General features: G+C 44.8%; 1 protein-coding gene and 1 long non-coding RNA gene across 14 annotated transcripts in view; one reads left to right on the top strand and one right to left on the bottom strand.

Annotated features, from left to right (window-relative positions):
* The window catches only part of CLIP1 (CAP-Gly domain containing linker protein 1), a 125057-nt gene extending 113573 nt beyond the window's left edge, over positions 1-11484 (bottom strand). For 12 of the 13 annotated variants that reach the window (XR_013551394.2, XM_078435848.2, XM_078435859.2 and 9 more), the window contains exon 1: positions 11353-11484. The gene's annotated coding sequence lies outside the window, so the exon portion shown is untranslated. Of the gene's footprint in view, positions 1-10202; positions 10280-11352 lie in introns of those variants that run through there. The other variant, XM_078435849.2, reaches the window with a different exon arrangement.
* LOC144613919 (uncharacterized) overlaps positions 1-12471 on the top strand; it is a 37944-nt gene that overhangs the window by 8905 nt on the left and 16568 nt on the right. The window contains exon 2 of the long non-coding RNA XR_013551395.1: positions 471-535. This is a non-coding gene — a long non-coding RNA (uncharacterized LOC144613919). The remainder of the gene's footprint in view (positions 1-470; positions 536-12471) is intronic.

The raw sequence follows: 12471 nt of genomic DNA, 5'->3' as shown, positions 1-12471 counted from the left end.
AAGTCGGACACTCAACGGACAGAATCACCCAGGTGCCCTGTGAAATCACTTGTTAAGGTCACTTAACAGTTTAGAACATAAAACCTCAATCTCCATATTAAAGACTCCTGCCCCTCAAGTGTACTGATGAATAAAATCTCTGATCTGTTATATACAGTAATGAGATGAGTCAATCCCCAGCCAAGTTAAAACTGGCGTCCCTTTCCAATTTTCACAAAGGAATAAATACTGTTGCTTGCCCTTAAACAGTCTAACATTGCCCATACTAAAAGCAAACACATACCAGCTGTTTGTTCTGAACAAGAAAACGGCACAAAGGTTAACTCACAAAACAATGACTTGCTTACTTGGGTTTTTTTTCTCTCTTTATAAAAACCTCTCTTGTTTTTACTCTGCAAATAAGCAAGTTTAACATTTGCTATAGGTCTTTGGATTCAATGGAAAAAAAAAAATCACATTCCTATTTTCAGAGTACTGAGGGATACCTGGCTATTTCAAGAGAAGATACAACTCTACTAATTTTCCTCCCGAATCCGTAAGTTGCTTTTCTGTACAACCACCCTAGATGTTGTAAACAGAGACTAAGACATGGTTTCATTTGGATCTGAATACCAGCCTCATTGTTGGTTATTTTTCCATGCTTAGGTAATCTTCCACAGAGACACACAGCAGGTTCCATCAGACCTGAGAAGGAAAAATCCCACCTTTGGGGTGCCTGGCTGGCTCAGTCAGCAGAGCATGAGACTCTTGATCTCAGGGTTGTGGGTTCGAGCCCCATGTGGGGTACAGAGATTACTTAAAAATAAAATCTTAAAATAAACACACACACCTTTAATTAAACTCTGGGAAATAAAACTGACAAATATACAAATATAAAACTGACAAACATCACGAATATACAAATATACAAATTTGCCTGAAACTTGGCAAAAGGCACAAGTTCTGACATGAGGAAGAGATGCTTTTCCATGCTGAATATTTAACTCCTCATAAATTACAAGTTCTTCAGTGACAACTGTTCGTTAAAAATGTGCCCTTTAATAATGGCAAGACACTCCTACTCAAATTAACTTCCGAAAACATGGCCAGGAACAAAGGTTTTAATTTTCCACACTGGTAGGTGTGGGTCCTTCCCCCCTTCTGTACAATGAGCAGCCAGGAAGACACAACGGACCGAAGGGAAGGGGAAGAAGACTTCTAACATTCAGTGAGTTTTACACACGTTAATTCATTGAATCTGCACGGCAACTACTACACGAAGTGGCTATTATCCCCCATTTACAGATGAGAACACTGAGCTCCAGAAGGTTAAGCACTTTGTAGAAGGTCTTCCATAAAGTAACAGAGCCAGGATCTCTTGTCAGGCAAAAGGGCTGAATTCTTGTTCGTGACCCGACTTCCATTACCACTTCTGGGTTCCCCCAGAGCAGACGGTGTGCCTGTTTCACTCAACTTTGTGTCTCCAACATCTGGGTAGTGCCTCACCACAGCAGGTACTCAGTAAGTGACTGACGGGTACGTAAATTTAAAGATAATTGGCAAACTCCACAACAATAAAAACCCAATTCCAAACCGGGCAAAGGACTTGAATACGCATTTGTTCAAAGACACACAGATGGCCTATAGGCATATGAAGAGATGCTCAACATCACAAATCTTTAGGGAAATGCCAATCAGAATTACAGGGAGACCCACCTCATATCCATTACGATGACTACCACCAAAAAATTAGAAAATAACAAGTGTCGGTAATGATGTGGAAAAATTGGACCCCTGCGCACTGCTGGTGGGAATACAAAATTGTGCGGCCTCTGTGGAAAACAGTACGGTGGTTCCTCAAAAAATTGAAAACAACTACCATACGATCCAGCAATTCTACTTCTGGGTATTTATCCAAAAGAACTGAAAGCAAGGCCTCAAAGCAGTGTTTGTACACCCCCATTCATAGCAATAAGCATAACAGCTGAAACACAGAAGCAATCCAAGCACCTATTGACAGATGAATGGATTAGCAAAATATGGTCTATACATATAACGGATATTATTCAGCCTTAAAAAGGAAAGAGATTCTGACATCTGCTATAACATGGATGAACCTTGAGGACATTAGGCTAAGTGAAATATGTCACTCACAAAAAGACAAATACTTTGTGATTCCACTTATATAAGGTACTTAAAGTCATAGAGGGGTGACTGGGTGGCTCAATCAGTTAAGTGTCCAACTCTTGACCTCAGCTCAGGTTATGATCTCACAGTTCGTGAGTTCCAGCCCCAATTCAGGCTCTGCACTGACAGCGCGTGAAGCCCACTTTGGACTCTCTCACTCTCTCTCTCTCTCTTTCTCTCTCTCTCTCACACACACAATAAACTTAAAAAAATTTTTTTATTAAAAAAAGTCATATAGACAGAAGGTAGAATGACGGTTGCCAGGGAGAAGGGGAATGGAGATTTAGTGTTTACTGGAGTTTCACTTTTGCAAGATGAACAGAGTTCTGGAAAAGGATGGTGGTTAATGGCTGCACAACAACACTAATGTACTTCATGTACACAAACTGTAAACTTAAAAATGGCTAAGATGGTAAAGTTTACATCACAGGTATTTTACCACAATAAAAACAACTGGGGGAAAAAAGATACTTGGCATTCTTCTGTACACTTTTATGCTAAACAGTAACATACTATTGTTCTGCACTTTACTTTTACACTTAAATTCTGAAAGCCAAAATAAAAGATAATTGGCATATTCTCCAAACAATTGCCCAAATGCCCAATAAGCACATGCAAAGGTGTTCAACATCACTAGCCATGAGGCAAATGCAAATCAAAATAACAATGAGATACCACATTTCACCCTCACGAGAATGACTGTAATCAAAACAAAACAAAAAACCATGAATTGGCAAGGATGTGGAAAAAATGGAACCTCATTCATTGATGATGCTACTTTAGAGAACAGTTCGTGGTTCCTCAAAAGGTAGAGCTCCCATATGAACCAGCAATTCCACTCCTAGGTATATACCCAAGATAAATGAAAACATATGTCCACTCACAAACTTATACACTGATGTTCAGAACAGCATTATTCGTAATAGGCAAAAAGTGGAAACCGACATGTTCATGAGCTGATGAACAACAAAATGTGGTATATCCACGCAATGGAATATAATTTAACCCGAAAAAGGATAAAGTATTGATACAGGTACAACACAGATGAACTCTGAAAACATTCTGCTAAGTGGAATGAGTCAGTCACATTGTAGGATTCCATTTACGTGAAATGTCCAGAATAGGCAAGTCTATAGAAAGAGAGTAGGGCTGGTGGTACAGGGTTCCTTCTTGGTAGAAAGAAAATATACTAAAATTGATCGTGGTGATAGTTGCACGATCTGCACGAAGAAGATCGTTTACCCAGCAGATTTTCCTGTTTATCACCTACAACCGGGTATTTTTGACCAAACAACAGAAAAAAGACTCACAGACAACTCAGTGATTAGAAAATGCTAAAGACCGGGGCGCCTGGGTGGTGCAGTCGGTTAAGCGTTCGACTTCAGCCAGGTCACGATCTCGCGGTCCGTGAGTTCGAGCCCCGCGTCGGGCTCTGGGCTGATGGCTCGGAGCCTGGAGCCTGTTTCCGATTCTGTGTCTCCCTCTCTCTCTGCCCCTCCCCCATTCATGCTCTGTCTCTCTCTGTCCCAAAAATAAATAAAAAACGTTGAAAAAAAAATTTGAAAAAAGAAAATGCTAAAGACCAACAGGATGAACTCCTCATCAGGGCAGGGAGGCCTTTCCTTGATATAAACTCAAACTCCTTAGTTTTATTTTCTGTTACTTGCCCTCAAAATAGAGAGCAATAGGCTATCTGTTCCTATCTCAACATGCTACCTTTATGCCAATCTGGCCTGGAATGTCTTACCTAAACTACCTCTGCCTCGAAACCCCAGATTTCCATCAATGCCAAACACAAGCGCTAATTCCTACTTGGAAAGCCTTCCTGGATTCCCTCCCATACACACCCTCAACCCAAATGAACTGATCGTCTTCCAGGGTCCCGTCCCACCTCACCCACGGTAGCGGTCTCACCTTGCAAGACACAGAGCTGCTTGTACCCAGCAGGGCCTTCAGAGCACTCAACACATGTTTGATGAACAGGCATTTCTGGGGCTCTCTGCCACCCCACAGGACACTTTCTATTAGTCACATCTACCTGAAAAGCTTTTTTATAAACTTAACCATGCACAAAACAAAACAAAACAGACAAGCAGCAATACAGGACTGGCCTTTTTGATGTTCCCTGGCCAGTTTGGTATTTGAAAGCACGAACTGCCTCTGCACTACTGTTACCCCCTGACAAGGTTATCTAGAGCTCTCCAGTTCAACAAAGCCAAATCCCTTGCATCAATACAGCAAACCCCTAGGGTGGCCAGGACAAGTGTCACCTCCATTTTACAGAGCAACAAGCATATAGAGAAAGGCTAAGCAACTTGCCCAAGCTGGGGCTAAAGCAAACCCAGGACCTCAAACTTTTTCACTGTAGTTCTGATTCTCCATGCTGGTTTGTTGAGAGTGCTTCCAGTGAAAATATTACACTTCTAATTACTTAAAAATAGTAATATAAATCCAGACATACTTTTTTAAGTATTAAAAAAAAGCGGGGGGAGGGTGTGTATGTGGCTCTTGATCTCGGGGTTTTGAGTTTGAGCTCCATCTTGAGTGCAGCAATTACTCAAAAATAAAATCTTTAAATAAAAAAAAATTTTAAGATAAAAGATGGAAGGACAGACTCTAAAATACTGAAATGATTTTCTCTAGGCAGTAGGATTATAGGTAATTTGCTTTTTTCTGTGTTTTTGTATTATGTGTTTGTTTTATACGTTACGCATTGAATCCACATATTAGAAGACAATATATATTATTAAAATGTTAAGGACCATTTTAAAACCGGTATATACGGAAATATACCTGAGAATATCCGAAAAATAATCACTTCACTGTGATTATAAGTGTTTAGAAAACTTTTTTCTAAAATCTAAAGTTGACTCTGATAATAGCTTCTCAATGTAACAGCCTAGGTAAGCCATATATGCCCTACAACAGAAATCAGCAATATGGTTTCATGATACACACACGTTTTTTCTAGTCACCCATGTGTGAAAGATACTTAGTGGTAATAGTTTTCTTTCACTCAGGCCATAAAAAAATTGCCAAGCCTATAAAGTTTATTTATTCTACAGTCTGGAAAAGTCTCAATAGGATCCTTCCTGCCTTAAGGTATTAGAACATAACGTCTCCAATAAGAAATCATTCTTAGAGGAGTAAATCAGTTAAGGCAGAGAAGGCAGGAGGTCAAAAGATTTGGTTAAAAGATTTTTAGGGAAATATTCCAATATCTCTTACCTTTCCTGAGAGGAGAGGGGGAAAAATATGCCAAATATTTCAGTGTAAAATAGTAATATAAATCCTACATGACAAGGGATTTGTAGAATCCGGGGGAAAAAAACTCATTAAAGTTGCCATCCCTTTAGGTATCGAGCCCAAATTTTAAATGATTTGCACACCGAACATCTGGGTCTTCAGGCCTTTAACTTCAGAGACTAAATCAAGGACTCGGCAATTTTAATTGTAAAAAACGGGCAGAGTTAAAACTGGGCTCTTATCCAAGCTATACTCAGATATAAGTAAGCAAAAGAGAATACAAATATCAAACCACTTAATTCAAATCACAAGTATATTAGACCTTAGGCTTACATAAAACATTAGGGCAGCAAAATATCTATACTTTCATTATGATTCTGGAGAAGAGGTAGAGAATACATTTCCCCAGGGAAAGAGATACCCAAGAGAGTTGCAACTATGGATCTGTAATGGGGCTACTTCCTCTTTTCAAAGATTTTACGAAGAAGACTTTTAAGATTTTGTTGCTGAACCACTTAAGATAGACAATTAAAAACCAGACCCACCCATTGAGTTAGCGCTAGTGGAATGTGTCCTTCTGGAAGTGCCAGATGGAGATTAAAAAAAAAAAAAAAAAAGCTCTTTACTAATTGTGGCCAAGATTCCTTGGTACTTGGTGCCAGGACCAGGATATTAACCCAGATGTCCTAGCCAAATTCAAGGTTGGTTAATTACTATCTGCCAAACTTAAAAAAAAAAAAAAAAAAATCCTCTGTTCCCCTGATTGAAATCTGAAGAGGTCACTCTTACTTGAAATTCTTGTGTAGTACCATCAGTCAATATGTTTTCCCTTAAAAGAGCATTGTAACTCAAATGCTGATTTAAAGCATATGGATTCTCTGAGTTACATCTACATGGGAAACATACACTATGTATATTAAAAATATGTAAGATACTGTAATAGTTTAAAGCCCCCCTAAGTAGTTATCTAAAAAATTGATATCCAGAGAAATACGGACAATACTTTCCAATTAAGGTTGAAGAGACTTACATGAAGGTTTGTATTAAACAGAGATTTTGAACGTGAAACTTTTAAGACTAAAAAGGAAGGCTTTGCTGCCAGGAGCACAATTCCAGGAAAAAGCTATATATGCAATGCCAGTTACAAGGCCTCCCAGGGTTGAGCAAAGATCCTGCATACAAATAGCAAAGTATACACACTCACTAGCAAGGCTGAACATCAAGTACTGGTCTGGCCTGCCAGCCATTTAAGGTGCCACAGCCAACAAACTCTGCACATTGCTTAAAATACCATCAAGTAGGGGCGCCTGGGTGGCTCAGTCGGTTAAGCATCCGACTTCAGCTCAGGTCACGACCTCACGGTCCGTGAGTTCGACCCCTGCGTCGGGCTCTGGGCTGACAGCTCGGAGCCTGGAGCCTGCTTCCGGTTCTGTGTCTCCCTCTCTCTCTGCCTCTCCCCTGTTCATGCTCTGTCTCTCTCTGTCTCAAAAATAAATAAATGTTAAAAAAATAAATAAATAATAAATAAATAAATAAAATACCATCAAGTAGGGTTCAATTTCTAGCTCTGTACTCACTGGCTGTGTGGCATTTTAGACAAATTAGTAAAATTCTTTGAGCCTCAGTTCCCTCATATTTAACTTTTGCTTCAACAAAACCAATAACATGTTATTATCCTGTATCTTTCACTATTTTAAAGTATTTTAATAAACACATATTTTAAGGACTATAACCTATATAGTCTTAAATTACCTGCCCCCTCCCAAACTCCCACCTCAGGACCTTTGCACTTACTACTCCTCTTCCTACTGTGCCCTTCCCTCAAGGATCTACATTCCCTCACTTCCTCTAGATCTCTAAAGTTACATAGTCAGCCAGGTCTCCTCTTGCCATCCTATCTAAAATTTCCATTACCCTAACTCTTGTCCCCAAACTGCATATTTCCCCTTCCCTGACTTTTTTTTTTCTTACCATGTGTCACTGTCCAGCATACATTTTATTAATATGGTTATCGTATGCCTCCCTTACTTGAAGGGGGGATTCCAAGAGAGCAAAGATTTCAGTTTTATCCACTGCTATATCATCAGCACCCAGGACGGCACACAGCAGTGCTCAATAAATATCTGTTGAGTGAATACCAAATGAGACTTAATACAGCCCACAGATAGGTACTCCAGAGCCCCACCTGCTGCCTTTGGGGAGAATATCACAACACTTCAAAAATACTGTGAAGAACTATAGGCCCGTCACAACTAATCAACACCACTGTCCATTCTTTCTATCTGAAAAACACACTCAACCCCACACCTCATTTGTACAAGGAAATTAAGAAACTGAAAACTGGGATAAAATAGAAAAATGGAAAGTAGTATGGTTAAAGTATAAAATTTCCTTTCAATGTTAAGAAATATTAAGCCATCTCCACGTAACTTTACCACACTACCCTCTGCTTTTTTCTTGAGCTTTGACTCCTATAAAACCAATCTTAACAACCTATGAACCTCCTATTTGCTATCAACTAAGTAATATTTACCAAACACAGGATTCTGCAAAATCCTGCAGAGGATCCTATGAACTGAAATACAAGGGGGTGCCCAACTGGCTCAGTCAGTAGAGTATGCAACTCTTTTATTTATTTAATAATTTAAGCAAGTTTTTTTTAAATGGTTGTTTATTTTTGAAAGAGAATGAGAGAGTACAAGCAGGCGGGGGGTGGGGGCAGTGGGCAGAGAGAGAGGGAGACAGAATCTGAAGCAGGCTCCAGGCTCTGAGCTGTTAGCACAGTGCCTGACGTGGGGCCCGAACCCAAGAACAGTGAGATCATGACCTGAGCCAAAGTCAGATGAACTTGGACCGAGCTACCCAGGTGCCCCAGTAGAGCATGCAACCCTCGATCTCTGGGTTGTGGGTTTGAGCCCCACACTGAGTGTATAGATTACTTAAAAAAAAAAAAAAAATCTTAAAAAATAAAATAGCCCCACATGGGGCTCTGCACTGACAACGGGGAGCCTGCTTGGATTCTCTCTCTCCCCCTCTCTGTCACTCCCCCATTCACTCTCTCTATATCAAAACAAATAAAAAAAAAATAAGAATAGGGATCCCTGGATGGCTCAGTCAGTCAAGCGTCTGATTTCGGCTCAGGTCATGATCTGACAGCTCAGAGCCTGGAGCCTGCTTTGGTTTCTGCATATCCCTCTCTCTCTGCCTCTCCTCTGCTCGCTCTCTTTGTGTGTGTGTGTGTCTCTCTCAAAAATAAACATTAAAAAATTTTTAAATTTTTTTTTTTTCAACGTTTTTTTATTTATTTTTGGGACAGAGAGAGACAGAGCATGAACGGGGGAGGGGCAGAGAGAGAGGGAGACACAGAATCGGAAACAGGCTCCAGGCTCCGAGCCATCAGCCCAGAGCCTGACGCGGGGCTCGAACTCACGGACCGCGAGATCGTGACCTGGCTGAAGTCGGACGCTTAACCGACTGCGCCACCCAGGCGCCCCTAAAAAATTTTTAAATAAATAAAATATAAAGTGAAAAATAAAGTGGAAGGTCCTTAACACATACATTTCCAGAATGAAAAAAAAAAAAAAAAAAAAAAAAAAATATATATATATATATATATATATATAGCCAGAAATAAATCTACAAATAATGACACCAGGCAGCCAATAAGTGATAAATTCAAAGATGCCTGCCTCTGTATGGAGCACAAGAGGACCAGTTCATCTCTAATTAACCATCTATTGGGTTTACAATCCCAACAGAGACAGTACTTAAAAAGCAAGGGTCAAGGGGGGTGCCTGGGTGGCTCTGTCGGTTAAGCGTTCAACTCTTGATTTTGGCTCAGGTCACGATCTCACGATTCATGGGATTGAGCCCCAAGCTGGCTCTGAGCTAACAGCGGGGAGCCTGTTTAGGATTCTCTCTCTCCCTCCCTCTCTCTGCCTCTATTTCACTCGCACTAAGTGGGGAAACATATTAAAAAAAAAAAGGGGGGGGGGTCAAACATTACTGAGCTACGTTCATGTGAATTTATGCAGGGGTCACATGGGATGCAAGAGACTAAATGTTAGACACTGGGTAAAAAAAAATGTTTTAAATATAAGAAGGACACCAAATTCTAAACTCCTAAAGAACAGAAGCCAGATCGGCTTATGTTGTGCTTAAGCACAAGCAGAAGCTTAAGCAATTCTTGGAAAGGTAGGGAAGGGCACGATCTTTATCTGCAGACAATACCTACTTGAGGGTCCCACCCAGTTTCGGTTTTCACTCCTTTGAATAAGGGGGCCTAAGATATACTTTACCACATTCTCTGAACCTCAAAAACCCAGCACCAGCCTTGTCCTAGCAATCACCTACTTCCTTTGCTTTAATAAAAGCCAGCCTTTTTCCTGGCCAGAGATTCACTACACGAATCTAATAACTAAGCACCTGGAGTCAATACCTGAGCTCAAATCCTGACACCACCACTGATTAGCTGTATGACCCTGGGCAAGGGACTTGACCTTTCCTTGCCTCTTCTGTAAAATGGGGATAATGATAGCACCTTCATTGAGTTAGGATGATTAAGAAGATAAAACATAAAAGACTTGCCCAGAGCCCGACGGAAGGAAGCCCTCAATAAATGTTAATTGTTATTATTTCCAGAAGGAAAAAAAAAAATGCCCCAAGGCTGAGAAGAAACATAACTGAGGATTCTGGCAAAAGGTCATCATTAAACCCAAAAGTCAAACACATTTGTTGGCCTAACTTGTGGATACCACAGGTTATAGTAATAATGAAATAGTAACACGAACCAGAATCATAACCACAACAGCAGGAACACTAACACTGAGCTCCTACTGGCCGGGCACTGTCCTAACCCTAAAACAGGAAGAAGGCAAGGTTGCTTAAAAAAAAAAAAAAATTCAATTTTCTCCACCCTCCTTTTTAAATACGGTAATTGGCCGCCAAGTTTTTGCTAAAAACAGGCAGGTAGAAGATTACAGACTTGACGTGTAATTTCTTCATACCAAAGAGGTGGGGCTGTGAAGGGAGGAGGGGGTGGTGCTCGGCTCCTGCCAGATGGAAAAGCCACACGAAGTGGAGAAACAGCCGAGTTCGGGGTTTATCCCCAATTCAAAATCGCATTTTTGAAGCACAGGACCTCCGAAGTAGGAGGCATCAGGAGGCTGTGCTTTTAAAATAACCTCTAAACAAGTGTCATCTGTCTTCCGAGCGAATCCCCTGCGGAGGGAGAAGGCTCCGCTTACGCGGCAGTGGTGTTATTTCAGAAATCCCGGTCACCTCTTGTCATCCACCTTCTCCAACAATCAGTCCCACCTAGGGGAGGCGGGGTGGGGGGACAAAAGCCATAGCCAGCCAGGCCCGAGGCCAGCCGGGCCAGCCCGCCGGCCGGCGCACGCACGGAGGCCACGGCCAGGGTGCCCTCCATTCCAGCTCGCGGGCACCCGGTGGCAGGGCCCGAGGAACGCTCGGGAGACCGGCGGCAGCGCCCGGGGGCAACAGGTCCCCCCGGGGCTCGGCCTCCCGGGGGGTCCGGGCCGCCCCAACGCCCACCCCCACCCCCAGGGCCGAGGGGAGCGGAGCGGGGTGCCCGGGAGGGAGCGGCGCCCGGGGCGGCGCAGGGGCAAGGACTCCAAGCTCCATCTTGAGGCGGACGGAGGAAGGGAAGGCCGGGCTCGGCGCTGACAGGGCCGGCCACTTTTCCGGCTCCGGTGGGGGGCCCCCCGGGGCCCCCCCGCTGGCCTCCAGGGCCACCCGCTTGGGACTCCTCGGATCTCCCCTCGGGAGCGGCCCCGCGAGGGGCACTCGGGGCCCTCCCGGACGCCGGGCCCGGCCCCTCACTGCCCGGCCCGGAGGACGGGAGCGGGCCCGGCCCGGCGCGAGGGGAAGGGGAAGAGGGCACCGGGGAAGGGGAGAGGGCCCGCGCCTCGCCCCGCTCACCGCCGTCTCGGTCGCCGCCAGTCGTCGCCACCTGCCCCACTGCAGCAGCAGCAGCAGCAGCAGCAGCAGCAGCAGCAGCAGCCGCGCGGCCGCCGCCTCCCGGCTCCTCGGCTCCGGGCGGGGGAGAGCGTGACGCGCCGCCGCCGCCGCCGCCGCCGCCGCGGGGCCGGGCAGGCGCGCGCCGCCAGGAGAAGACGCGGCCGCGGCTCCTCCCCGCGCGCTCGGCCGCCGCGCCCGCCCCCGGCCCGGCCCCGCGCCGCGAGCCCCGCGCGCCCCCCCCCCTCCGCCCCCGACCCCGGCCTGAGCCCCGCACCGCCGCCCCTTTGTCTGCACCCGCCGCTGCCGGGGAGCCGATCTCCAGCCGCCCGCCGTCCGGCCCCCAGACTCTATTGAGGACCGGAATGGGAGGAAGGTGTGAAGGAAGACCCAGAGGCCTGGGGCTTCTGGTCATCTCGGTTAGTTGCGCGTTTTCTGAAAAGTGTGCCCAGAATTGGCAAGTCACACCCGAGAGCTCTGTTCAGTGCTGACCGCAGCCTGCTAGCGTGGGGCTGATTGATTCTTTTTCTTTTTCTTTTTCTTGTATCTGTCTCACCAGACCCAGGGTGAGAAATCCTTGGAAATAAGCTAGGAGGAGCTGCCCACCGCAGGTGAAGTTTAGGGAGTGTCTTCTCTGCCCTCCGCTCCCTCCGGGGAAGGCCCCAGGGTGCGGAATCCCTGGAAAAAACTGAAAGGAGCTGCCTACAACAACTGAAGCTTGAGAAGGACCATCTCTGCACTCTCCTTTCCTCCAGGGAAAGACCGAGTGTTAAAAATCCCTTGAAACAAGCCCAGCACTTGCTCCATTCGTTTGAGAAAAGCCTCTTTTATTCGCCCCAGCCGCTTGGACGAAAGCCCTGGTTACTGTCCCGTCCTCCCTCCTCCCCGCAGGGATCTCCTTTAAAAGCTTTTGAAAGGGACTGGAGAGGAGGCAGCAACAGCCTGCTCAGGGCTGCTGCAGCAGAGGGCGGCCAGCATTTCACTCTCATGGACCATGGCAACCCCAGAAGCTTTGTGGCTCCTGGGAGGAATTCGCAGCTGTCAGGGAAGCCCAGGGTTTTGCAGCGACTCAGGGGTGGATAA

The sequence above is a fragment of the Panthera onca genome, chromosome D3, assembly GCF_046562875.1.
Source record: "Panthera onca isolate mPanOnc1 chromosome D3, mPanOnc1 haplotype 2, whole genome shotgun sequence".
Classification (NCBI taxonomy): Eukaryota; Metazoa; Chordata; class Mammalia; order Carnivora; family Felidae; genus Panthera; species Panthera onca.
This window is presented reverse-complemented; position numbering and strand designations above follow the sequence as displayed.